This window comes from Trichomycterus rosablanca, chromosome 1, assembly GCF_030014385.1.
Source record: "Trichomycterus rosablanca isolate fTriRos1 chromosome 1, fTriRos1.hap1, whole genome shotgun sequence".
NCBI lineage: Eukaryota > Metazoa > Chordata > Actinopteri > Siluriformes > Trichomycteridae > Trichomycterus > Trichomycterus rosablanca.
In genome coordinates, this window is record NC_085988.1 from 8,252,936 (window position 1) to 8,265,525 (window position 12,590).

A 12,590-nucleotide genomic window follows, 5' to 3' on the forward strand; every position below is an offset into this window, starting at 1 on the left:
ACCATACACTGCTCTTTCACACTTACTATCCATTTCCTATTTATATACTTTCTATATTGCACATAATAATAACTGCACCTTATAACCCTGATGGGTTATTTGCACATGCTTTTGATGTGAATTGCACATGCTATTGTTTACAGGTATGAATGTGTGAATGTGTGTGTGAGAGAGAGCTGTGTGTAAAAGACTTTTCTGGTGTGTCTTTTGTGCACTACAAGCTTCTGTGTAACCAAAGTCAACTTCCTTGTATGTGGGGGCGTAATTGTTGTATAAAGCCTGATTATGATTTGTAATGAGTTTGTTGTACATATTGACGTGTGTGTTCATTTTCACTTCGTCACTGAGTGGGAGGGATCTGCTGTACATCAGATCAGGCCTCTTTTTCCACACAACAGCTGTTTTCCAAATACAGTCTGCATCAAGGCTGAAGAAAGCAATAAACTGAATAAGCTGGCGAGGAAAGCCAGCTCTGTGGTGCGTCTGGAGCTGGACAGTCTGGAGGTGGTGTGTGAGAGGAGGATAAAGGGAAAAATCAGAGCAATCCTGGACAATCCCTCTCACCCTCTCAATGAGGAACTATAGCGGCCGGGCAGTTAGTTTAGTCATAGGCTCATGTTGTCACTGTGCTCGTGTTGTCATGGTTTGCACTGAGCTTGTGTGCGATTAAAAGTAACGTTCGTGTTAAACCCGACTCAAGTGTTTGAACTATTTAATTATTTACATTGTTTTACATGGTGTCAGAAGTGACTAAGACTGTCTGCTAACGAATATGGCCAAGTTTATTCCTCCAGAAAACTTCGCTTTCAGCCGTCCTAAAGAATGGGTTGACTGGAAACAGACCGTATTGTCGTAGGAATTATTGATAAGGACTTGTCACGTAAACTGCAGTTAATGGCGGACCTCACGTTGGCTCACACTGTTCAGACAGTTCGTCAGTCCGAGGAGGTGACCACACAAGTTCATCAGCAGGGAGAGGTGTGCGCTGCAGTGCAGGAAATCTCTACAGGGAAACTGGCAAGCAGCACAAGACCTAAACGGGTGTTTGGAAAGCCCAAGTACAGGGATGAAACAAATCCTAAGTGCGGGAGATGTGGAAAAATAAAACATAAACAACAGGAAAGGTGTCCTGCCATAAAGTCAACCTGCAACAAATGTAAAAAGGTGGGTCACTGGGAAAAGATGTGCCATTCTAAGTCTGTTAGTGAAGTGACAGAGACAGTGCCACAGACTCCATACTTCTTAGGTGTGGTTACAAATACCAGCAGTGATGAGGAGCAATGGACAATTAAAATTTCAATTGGCAAAACTCCAGTGACATTTAAAATTGACACAGGTGCTGATACAAATGTTATGTGTGAAAAGACATTCCACATGTTGACCCCCAAACAACAATTAGAACATTCAAATACCACACTGTGCAGCCCTGGAGGCCCACTGAACTGTTTTGGGTAAATTTCAGGCCAGTACCACTTACAAGTGTAAGAAATATTCATTTCCTGTGTATATCATAAGCAATCAAAATGCCAACAATCTGCTGAGCCGTGCCACAGCATCGAAAATGGGACTTGTAAAACACATTGATAGAATACATGCTGTTTTTGGTGAGCATGGGCTTCTTAAAACTGAACCCGTGAAGATCCAGTTAAGAGAAAATGTCCAGCCATATGCTGTATCTTCAGCTCGTAGAGTGCCTTTACCCTTCATGCAGAAGGTAAAAGAGGAGCTGCAGCGAATGGTAGAGAACGGTGTAATTGAGCCTGTGACAGAACCAACAGACTGGTGTGCACCCATGGAATGGAATGGAAACGCAATGGAAGTGTGTGAATCTGCGTGGATTTAAAGAAACTAAATGAGGCGGTACAGAGAGAAAGGTACGTCCTGCCTACAGCTGAAGAAATCTTGCCAAAACTGAGTGGTGCAACCATGTTTACATCATTAGATGCAGCATCTGGCTTTTGGCAGATACCTCTACATCCAGAAAGCAGCAGGCTTACAACATTTATAACGCCATTTGGAAGATATTCTTTTAAACGTCTTCCATTTGGTATCACAAGTGCGCCAGAAATCTTTCAACGGAAGATGACTGAAACACTTCAGGACTTAGAGGGAGTTGCTGTATTTATGGATGATGTACTTGTCTTTGGCAGCAGTTTGGAGCAGCATGACCAGCGCCTTAATAAGGTGTTGGAGAGAATTGAAATCCAGGCGATACTGTCCTCACGAAATTGGACCACCAAAAAGTATGGGAAACACCTGCTGTGGTGACAAAGGACAGCATAACACCACGGTCATATGTCATTGAAACCCAACAGGGGACCACATTGCGACACAATCGTCGTCATCTACAGCAGATTCCTGTGTCTTCTGGAATCAGAGACAGTGTGGTAGCCGAGGGACAGCAACACAGCAAAGTTGTGCAAGATCCTGTGCCGGCAACCAACTCTGATACTACTGTGCAGACCCCTTGTATAACAACAACAGAGACACAAAAGGGTCTTCTTTTCACTCGGTCTGGTAGGCTATGTAAGCCTGTGGACAGACTAAGCCTCTGAACTTGTTCTCAAAATAACCAAAGTTACTTTGTTGATGAGTTTGTAGTACAATTTCCATGTCTAGTTTTATGAACATGAGAATATGAGGGCAAGAAGTTCTGTAAGTTTGGTATCATTTGTAAAAAAAAAAATAATAATAATAATAAATAAAATAAAAAAAGGGAGATGTCATGTAATGCGAGTTACATAAATGTTGTCTGGCCCTTTAAGAGTGTCGAGTGTACGTAGGGAGCAAGTGGGGAGTGAACGTGAATGAACTGACCGTCTCCGACTGTGCTCGTGTTGTCATGTTTTGCACTGAGCTTGTGTGCGATTAAAAATAACGTTCGTGTTAAACCCGACTCAAGTGTTTGGACTATTTAATTATTTACATTGTTTTATATATATGTTACATATATATACTGGTGCTGGTCATAAAATTAGAATATCATGAAAAAGTTGATTTATTTCAGTAATTCCATTCAAAAAGTGAAACTTGTATATTATATTCATTCATTACACACACTGATATATTTCAAATGTTTATTTCTTTTAATGTTGATGATTATAACTGACAACTAATGAAAACCCCAAATTCAGTATCTCAGAAAATTAGAATATTGTGACAAGGTACAATATTGAAGACACCTGGTGCCACACTCTAATCAACTAATTAACTCAAAACACCTGCAAAGACCTTTAAATGGTCTCTCGGTCTAGTTCTGTAGGCTATACAATCATGGGGAAGACTGCTGACTTGACAGTTGTCCAAAAGATGACCATTGACACATTGCACAAGGAGGGCAAGACACAAAAGGTCATTGCTAAAGAGGCTGGCTGTTCACAGAGCTCTGTGTCCAAGCACATTAATAGAGAGGCGAAGGGAAGGAAAAGATGTGGTAGAAAAAAGTGTACAAGTAATAGGGATAACCGCACCCTGGAGAGGATTGTGAAACAAAAGCCATTCAAAAATGTGGGGGAGATTCACAGAGTGGACTGCACTACGCGATACGCCAGACCCAACAATTCAGAAGAGCTGAAGGCCACTATCAGAGCAACCTGGGCTCTCATAACACCTGAGCAGTGCCACAGACTGATGGACTCCATGCCACGCCGCATTGCTGCAGTAATCCAGGCAAAAGGAGCCCCAACTAAGTATTGAGTTCTGTACATGCTCATACTTTTCATCTTCATACTTTTCATCTTCATACTTTTCATCTTCATACTTTTCAGTTGGCCAACATTTCTAAAAATCCTTTTTTGTATTGGTCTTAAGTAATATTCTAATTTTCTGAGATACTGAATTTGGGGTTTTCATTAGTTGTCAGTTATAATCATCAACATTAAAAGAAATAAACATTTGAAATATATCAGTCTGTGTGTAATGAATGAATATAATATACAAGTTTCACTTTTTGAATGGAATTACTGAAATAAATCAACTTTTTCATGATATTCTAATTTTATGACCAGCACCAGTATATATATATATATATATATATATATATATATGTGTGTGTATATGTATATATATGTGTATATATTAGGGCTGTCAAACGATTAAAATTTTTAATCGCGATTAATCTCAGAATTTCATATAGTTAATCGCGATTAATCGCATTAAAAAAAATCTGTGTAAATGTTATAGAAAACAAGGATTTTTAAGTGAAATGTTACAATTAAAATGGTGAACACATTTTATGCTAAATGTACTGATGTTAAAAACTGCTGGGACAAGAGAAAACTGTAAGGGAGTTTTATTCACTCACATACTAGGCAGTAAATGTCAGATTGTAGGTTAGAATTTCTCCATCAGCAAATATTGTAGATCAGCGGTGCTTTAGGTGGGATAAGGCGTAGTTATTGTATCAGACTTGTCTGTGGTTGTATCGTGACGATGGTTTGATGGACGTTTCTACACGAAGTGAGTGTGTTTTGACCCTTTGGGGCTTCCATAGTTCATGAACTAACGTGCTCGACTCAGCTTTCCGGTATTCGGTACAGAAGACGAAGTTAATTAAGTGTAATAAAGTGTTCTGCTCCCGACAACTTGTGAATATAGCGTGTATTTATTTCTTTATTATGCAAGTGCATCACTACCACGATCGGTTACATTATGTTAACAAACCGCAAATGAAAAACGGTGGCAAGTCCGACATTAAAACGTTTGTTCTACCAGTCAAGTGTCAACATGAAATAGAATTTGCGTTAATGGCACTAATTTTTTTAATCGCGTTAAATTGAGGTCGCGTTAATGCGTTATTATCGCGTTAACTTCGACAGCCCTAGTATATATATATGTGTATAATATATGTATTATTGCACTAAAAAGAAAAAAATATGTTGCACTAAAAGAGATAAAAAGATATTGCACAGAAAAAAAGAAAAAAATCAACACCGTTCAGACGGCAGGAGATCCTTAGTGTACCTGCAATAAGTAGACTCATTGGCCTATAATAAATAATAATAAATAATTAATAATAATAATAATTTGGATTAGACTTTAGTCAAAAGTAATACCCTCGCCTTTTCATTATTTCCTGTATGAAGAGCACAGTGTAAGTGTGTGCTCTCTGCAGACGTATTTCCTGCGGATTTATTCTGCACACATGTGCTGCTGGTTTTACAATCTCGCTGAGATGGTCAGACTTGGCATCTTTTTGCTCTTTGCCATCATCTGTGCCCATTGGGTTTATTGCTCGTTGATTGGCTGCAGGTGCATCACAGTTCCAGAGAAAGCAGGTTCGTACCTCCGTACCCCCTCGGCTGACCAAAACGGGCAATACAGAAGTACACAATTACGATTATGATTCTGTAACCAAACCTGCTCACAGATCTTTATTGCAGGAGGGCTCCTAACAACTGCAACACAATCACCTTGAAACAAAAGAGGCAGCTGGGGGCAACTCGGCCAGCTGAAAGGCACGAATCGAATGTTCACCACGGAATAAAAATAGGGCAGCTGTAGCCTAGTGGTTAATGTGCTGGTCCGGTAATCAGAAGGTTGCCGGTTCAAACCTCACCACCCCAGTATCAGACATAAAAAGTGGCATCAAGCCAGCTCTAGTAATAACTGTGCCACAATATTAGCCCTTGATTTTTACCCCAGTATCAGTATCAGACATAAAAAGTGGCATCAAGCCAGCTTTAGTAATAACTGTGCCACAATATTAGCCCTTGATTTTTACTCCAGTATCAGACATAAAAAGTGGCATCAAGCCAGTTTTAGTAATAACTGTGCCACAATATTAGCCCTTGATTTTTACTCCAGTATCAGACGTAAAAAATGGCATCAAGCCAGCTCTAGTAATAACTGTGCCACAATATTAGCCCTTGATTTTTACTCCAGTATCAGACATAAAAAGTGGCATCAAGCCAGCTCTAGTAATAACTGTGCCACAATATTAGCCCTTGATTTTTACTCCAGTATCAGACATAAAAAGTGGCATCAAGCCAGTTTTAGTAATAACTGTGCCACAATATTAGCCCTTGATTTTTACCCCAGTATCAGACATAAAAAGTGGCATCAAGCCAGCTCTAGTAATAACTGTGCCACAATATTAGCCCTTGATTTTTACTCCAGTATCAGACATAAAAAGTGGCATCAAGCCAGCTTTAGTAATAACTGTGCCACAATATTAGCCCTTGATTTTTACTCCAGTATCAGACATAAAAAGTGGCATCAAGCCAGCTCTAGTAATAACTGTGCCACAATATTAGCCCTTGATTTTTACTCCAGTATCAGACATAAAAAGTGGCATCAAGCCAGTTTTAGTAATAACTGTGCCACAATATTAGCCCTTGATTTTTACTCCAGTATCAGACATAAAAAGTGGCATCAAGCCAGTTTTAGTAATAACTGTGCCACAATATTAGCCCTTGATTTTTACTCCAGTATCAGACATAAAAAGTGGCATCAAGCCAGTTTTAGTAATAACTGTGCCACAATATTAGCCCTTGATTTTTACCCCAGTATCAGACATAAAAAGTGGCATCAAGCCAGCTCTAGTAATAACTGTGCCACAATATTAGCCCTTGATTTTTACTCCAGTATCAGACATAAAAAGTGGCATCAAGCCAGTTTTAGTAATAACTGTGCCACAATATTAGCCCTTGATTTTTACTCCAGTATCAGACATAAAAAGTGGCATCAAGCCAGCTTTAGTAATAACTGTGCCACAATATTAGCCCTTGATTTTTACTCCAGTATCAGACGTAAAAAATGGCATCAAGCCAGCTCTAGTAATAACTGTGCCACAATATTAGCCCTTGATTTTTACTCCAGTATCAGACATAAAAAGTGGCATCAAGCCAGCTCTAGTAATAACTGTGCCACAATATTAGCCCTTGATTTTTACTCCAGTATCAGACATAAAAAGTGGCATCAAGCCAGTTTTAGTAATAACTGTGCCACAATATTAGCCCTTGATTTTTACCTCAGTATCAGACATAAAAAGTGGCATCAAGCCAGCTCTAGTAATAACTGTGCCACAATATTAGCCCTTGATTTTTACTCCAGTATCAGACATAAAAAGTGGCATCAAGCCAGCTTTAGTAATAACTGTGCCACAATATTAGCCCTTGATTTTTACTCCAGTATCAGACATAAAAAGTGGCATCAAGCCAGCTCTAGTAATAACTGTGCCACAATATTAGCCCTTGATTTTTACTCCAGTATCAGACATAAAAAGTGGCATCAAGCCAGTTTTAGTAATAACTGTGCCACAATATTAGCCCTTGATTTTTACTCCAGTATCAGACATAAAAAGTGGCATCAAGCCAGTTTTAGTAATAACTGTGCCACAATATTAGCCCTTGATTTTTACTCCAGTATCAGACATAAAAAGTGGCATCAAGCCAGTTTTAGTAATAACTGTGCCACAATATTAGCCCTTGATTTTTACCCCAGTATCAGACATAAAAAGTGGCATCAAGCCAGCTCTAGTAATAACTGTGCCACAATATTAGCCCTTGATTTTTACTCCAGTATCAGACATAAAAAGTGGCATCAAGCCAGTTTTAGTAATAACTGTGCCACAATATTAGCCCTTGATTTTTACTCCAGTATCAGACATAAAAAGTGGCATCAAGCCAGCTTTAGTAATAACTGTGCCACAATATTAGCCCTTGATTTTTACTCCAGTATCAGACATAAAAAGTGGCATCAAGCCAGCTTTAGTAATAACTGTGCCACAATATTAGCCCTTGATTTTTACTCCAGTATCAGACATAAAAAGTGGCATCAAGCCAGCTCTAGTAATAACTGTGCCACAATATTAGCCCTTGATTTTTACTCCAGTTTTAGTGTGTTTATTCTATTTTTATATTCTTCGTATAGTCTTCATATAGTCTAGGTTTATTGTTTAATTAATGTCTGAGAGCAACACAATTTCAATCGGGTTTGAGAGTAACACAATTTCAATCCTCTGTATGTCCTGTACATATTGCAGTATTGACAATAAAGCAACTTTGACTTCTTCAAATTCTGTTCAGTTTTTTAACATTTTGATTCATTACTGTACCTATACTGTTGGACTTTTAGTTTGTATTGTGGTTGTAGTGACTAGTACAGGTGGCTAGTTAACTACTACTACCTTCGTCTTATCAAAATTTGTGTTTCTTGATGTTTACTGTACCCATACTGTAGGACTAGAGATGGGACAATCGATCGGCTACGAATCGGTATCGGCTGATTTTTAATCAAAATATGCTATCGGCGATCGGCGATATTTCCTAAAAGTAGCCGATCCGATCGTGTGATATATAAAGATCATGTTAAGTTAACAGCTCAGTGTATTGATCCAGACTTTGAGCTACGAAGCGCCAACCATCACATCACCATTCATCAACCATCGTACAGAAACCACAGTGAAAGCTCTTCATGACCTAAAATAACATCATTAACGTTGTGCATCATACATACGATGTAATTTTGCTGATTGTAATATTTACTTTAAAAAGATAATTCAACCCGGTCACATCTGAGTCGATTCTATCAGCACGTTATATAAACTCCTGGTTCACTTTGGTAAATCGTAAGCGGTTCTTACTTGTGATGTAGATGAGAACAGAAAACGTTACAGAGCCAATCAGAGGCAAAAGTTTATTCATTACCAAATTCATTAGTTCAGGATCATCTGCTGAACTTTTAGAAAACTTTTAGCTCCTTAGACGGAACGAGTCTGACGGTCGGTTACAGATCTGTGGTAATAACAGTGTAATGAAGCTTTTTAATGTAAGAGAGTCACACAGAATGTTCTGTAGTAGCTGGTGTTTATTTAAAACCACGACATTTAATTAATAACAGTAAACACGGAGAGATAACCGAGAAGAGAAACTTACGCTTCACATAAAACGAATCAACTCATGAATAAATGAATCACTTATAGCGATACTGTGAACAAAGCGTCTCTTCTAAAGGCACAAACACACACACACACACACACACACACACACACACACGTGCGCTGCTCCGGTTTATCTTCACTGTGAGGCTCTTTTTAAGCTTATTTATTTTATTTACTGCTAAACCTAATTAGTCTAGTTAACTACTACAACCTTTGTCTTATCAGAATTACTTGATGTTTACTGTAACCACACTGTAGGATTTAATAAATGTGTATTGAATGTTACATGTTACTGTGTAATTACTACACCGCTGCACTTTATAGACGCTCCCTTAGCACTTTCTTTGGCATTTCAGCGCTGATGCGCCTCACATTTACCAAATAACGTTAAATAAAAATTAACAGAAAACATTTTAAAGAAATTTGATTGTAGTTTGTTCCTTGTTTACTGAGGTATCAGTTCGTGCAATTTAATTAATATTTGGATGTTTATTAGCCGAGAACGAGCCGAAAGAAAGTCCAGTATAAAACTACCTTTAACCGCGGTGGGACACAATACTCGTTTTGTTGACAACACTGGTCAAGATATCACACTGACTATTTATGAGACAGTCAAACCCAGTCTCAGAGAATTGTATATGACAAATTTCAACTCAATGCTTTATTAAATATAATAATAAAGCCGATAATTATTTGCAGATGAAAACAAATATTAGGTGATCCATTAAACCATCCAGATCTTATGTTTCAGTGTTGAGAATATGCAGGCTGCAACGCATTCTTATTACCGATTGCAATGAACACTCTTATTTTTAGTATTTTAAAATTGGCCTGTTTTAAATCCTTATACGTCCTTGATCCATAAACACGTGTTTATAATAAAAATGTATTACTTACCTGTGAGAGCAGGTAAAGCACGTAGCAGTGATGAAACTAATCCCAAATTTAGTCTCATCATGATACTTCTTCAAAACACTTCTTTATCTATAGTTTACTCAAAATACAATAAGAAGTAAAGTTAAACAGCCTTTTAAGTCACGTTTTAATAAGCTCGCAGTCCAGAGCGTCGTCTTCTTTCTTTCTGTCTGACTGACTACCTAATCTGGAGCTGGGCCGTTCCCAGGTTAATAATGCCAATCTTTGTACTGAATCAGGAATCACGAGTACTCAAAGGCGAGTGAGCCGACTCACCGGAACACTGTGAACTCAGATGATTTGGTGACTTAGGTGAGTCCACCCCCATTGTCCCTCTACTCATTTACATTTTACATTTTCAGCATTTAGCAGACGCTTTTATCCAAAGCGACTTACACAATGAGCAATTGAGGGTTAAGGGTCTTGCTCAGGGACCCAACAGTGGCAACTTGGTGGTGGTGGGGCTTGAACCGGCAACCTTCTGTTTACTAGTCCAGTACCTTAACCACTGAGCTATCACTGGCCCATGATCTACCCCATGATCAAGATTCCACTTAGAAAAAAGTGTCAACTTGTCACTGACAAGAGAAGTGTGAGGTGCCAAGAGAATTAAGAGAGAAGGATTTATTTACAGAAGATGAGTGGACGGAAGACCAAGTGATATCTGGATGCAGTACAAGTGAGTCAACCGACCCAAGTGAATCGGATCACATTACTGAGTGACTCAGATTAACCCGAGTCCATAAAATGAACCGAATTTACCACCACTACTACTTAGTGCGTTTAAAAGATCCAAGCAAATGAAACAAATGATTCGGAAAAATATTTATTTATTATTTATTATATTAAAAGGGGAAGTGCTTGTGCAACCAGGCTATTGTAGTGTTTTTAACAGGATCTACTTCTATAGCGGAAGCACACTGTTAGGTGAATGCCTGTTCTAAAGTGCAAGTGTGAACTGATGAATCTTGTGTAATGAGTAACTACCGTTCCTGTCATGAATGTAACCCAAGTGTAAAACATGACGTTAAAATCCTAATAAACAAACAAACAGTGATTAAATAACCTGAATAAACTAAACGAGTTTCACTTCTTTAAACAGTACAGGAGGGAAGGGAGGCGGAGATAAGCGGTTTGATGGACAGGTCCAGCAGCCAATGGAGATACTCGGTAAAGAGAATGCTTGATTTCATTCATCTTTCATTGGTCATTTGGTATTCGCTGCTATGGACAGACAGAGATTTATACCCACAATCAACACATGTAAAAAAGTGAAAACCGCTAAAAGTGTTTTTAATCAGACTGCGACAATAATTTTTTTTTTTTTTTCTGTTTGACTGTGTAATGCAATTTAAGACAGAAGTCGCGGGCCGGTGTACACCGGTACAGAAGAGTCGTTTTATAATTACGCTAATTTAAATGTAAAAAAAAATCATTTCGTTTTGTATATTCTTTTATTTATGGGCCCAACGCAACCAGAAATACTCACTTTAGGCAGAAACGCGCCCTTTACAATGGCAAAGAATCACTTTTTTACTTACTAATGTAAAAGATGGTAGTGATGTATCGTTTGTGAACGAGTCGGTTCATTGAGTCAAATCTTTACAATTGTTCTAAAATTGACAGGTTGGAGTCGACTCACGTTCAGAAGAGTCGTTTCCTGGTTAAAACGGTTAATACACGACAATACAGTCGAATCCGGTTAATTGGACCACCGGTTAATCGGACCAGCCGCTTATTCGGACCGAATCCTAAAGTATCGAAACAAATCCTATTATGTACGTGTAATGTTATTCGCTTATTTGGACCAAAATTCCGTTTAATCGGACCAAAGAACGTGAGAGCGAATAAGAAAAAGAAGCGAGATATGGGAGGATTCCTGGGCTCCCCGGGAGAATTTATACTTTTATCAAAGGTCAGGAAATCCGAAAAGTTGTGTTGACAAGAGCGAAACCAGCGGGAGGTGAACACGCCCACCACTTTCTTTCCCACAACGAAGCACCCAGTAGCCAGCAGCGTGGTTATTGGATCCATCTGCATCTCCGCTTTTCGGCGAAATGAAGTCCAGCGTAAACAAAGATGGAATTTAGTAAGAACTTTTTCTTTTATTATGCTTCGCATGCTGAGTACCTATACATTGTGTTGTTTCGAAAAACTTGTTTGCAAATTTATTTTTCAATGAACAAAGTTCGTAAGCGACAGTAGTTCTTGTTTGTACATTCGCTATACGTGTATATCGCACAATAAAGGTTTAATAAACATTTAATATGTTACATAAATTATAGCACGTCCCGTCTTGTAACATAGGGCGTGTTCGTGTAATCGGACCAGCCGGTTATTAGGACCAAAACGATCGCGTCCCGATGTGGTCCGATTATCCGGATTCGACTGTATTAAGTTGTAAATAATGTTTTTGTATAAATATGTGATGTGGATTGCTTTATTTAGTAGAACACTGTCTGTTCTGTCAGAATGAGGACAAGGACGTGTTGATGCCACCAAGATTCAAGATTTAATTTATTGTCATTTTACTGTACACCAAAGTGTACAGAAAAAACGAGATTACGTGCATTTGTTCACGTTAAAAACACCACAGGTTGAAAAAATAAAATATATATATAAAATAGTAATGAAGAAAAATATGTAGGATTAAAAAGGTACATCAAAAGTTAAATAATAATAATAATAATAATAATACTGACATTATGAGAATTGCACATAGTAAATAAGTATTGCACATGCAGAAAAATTCACAGTGGTTATACATAATGATAATTATTGCACATTTTGTTAT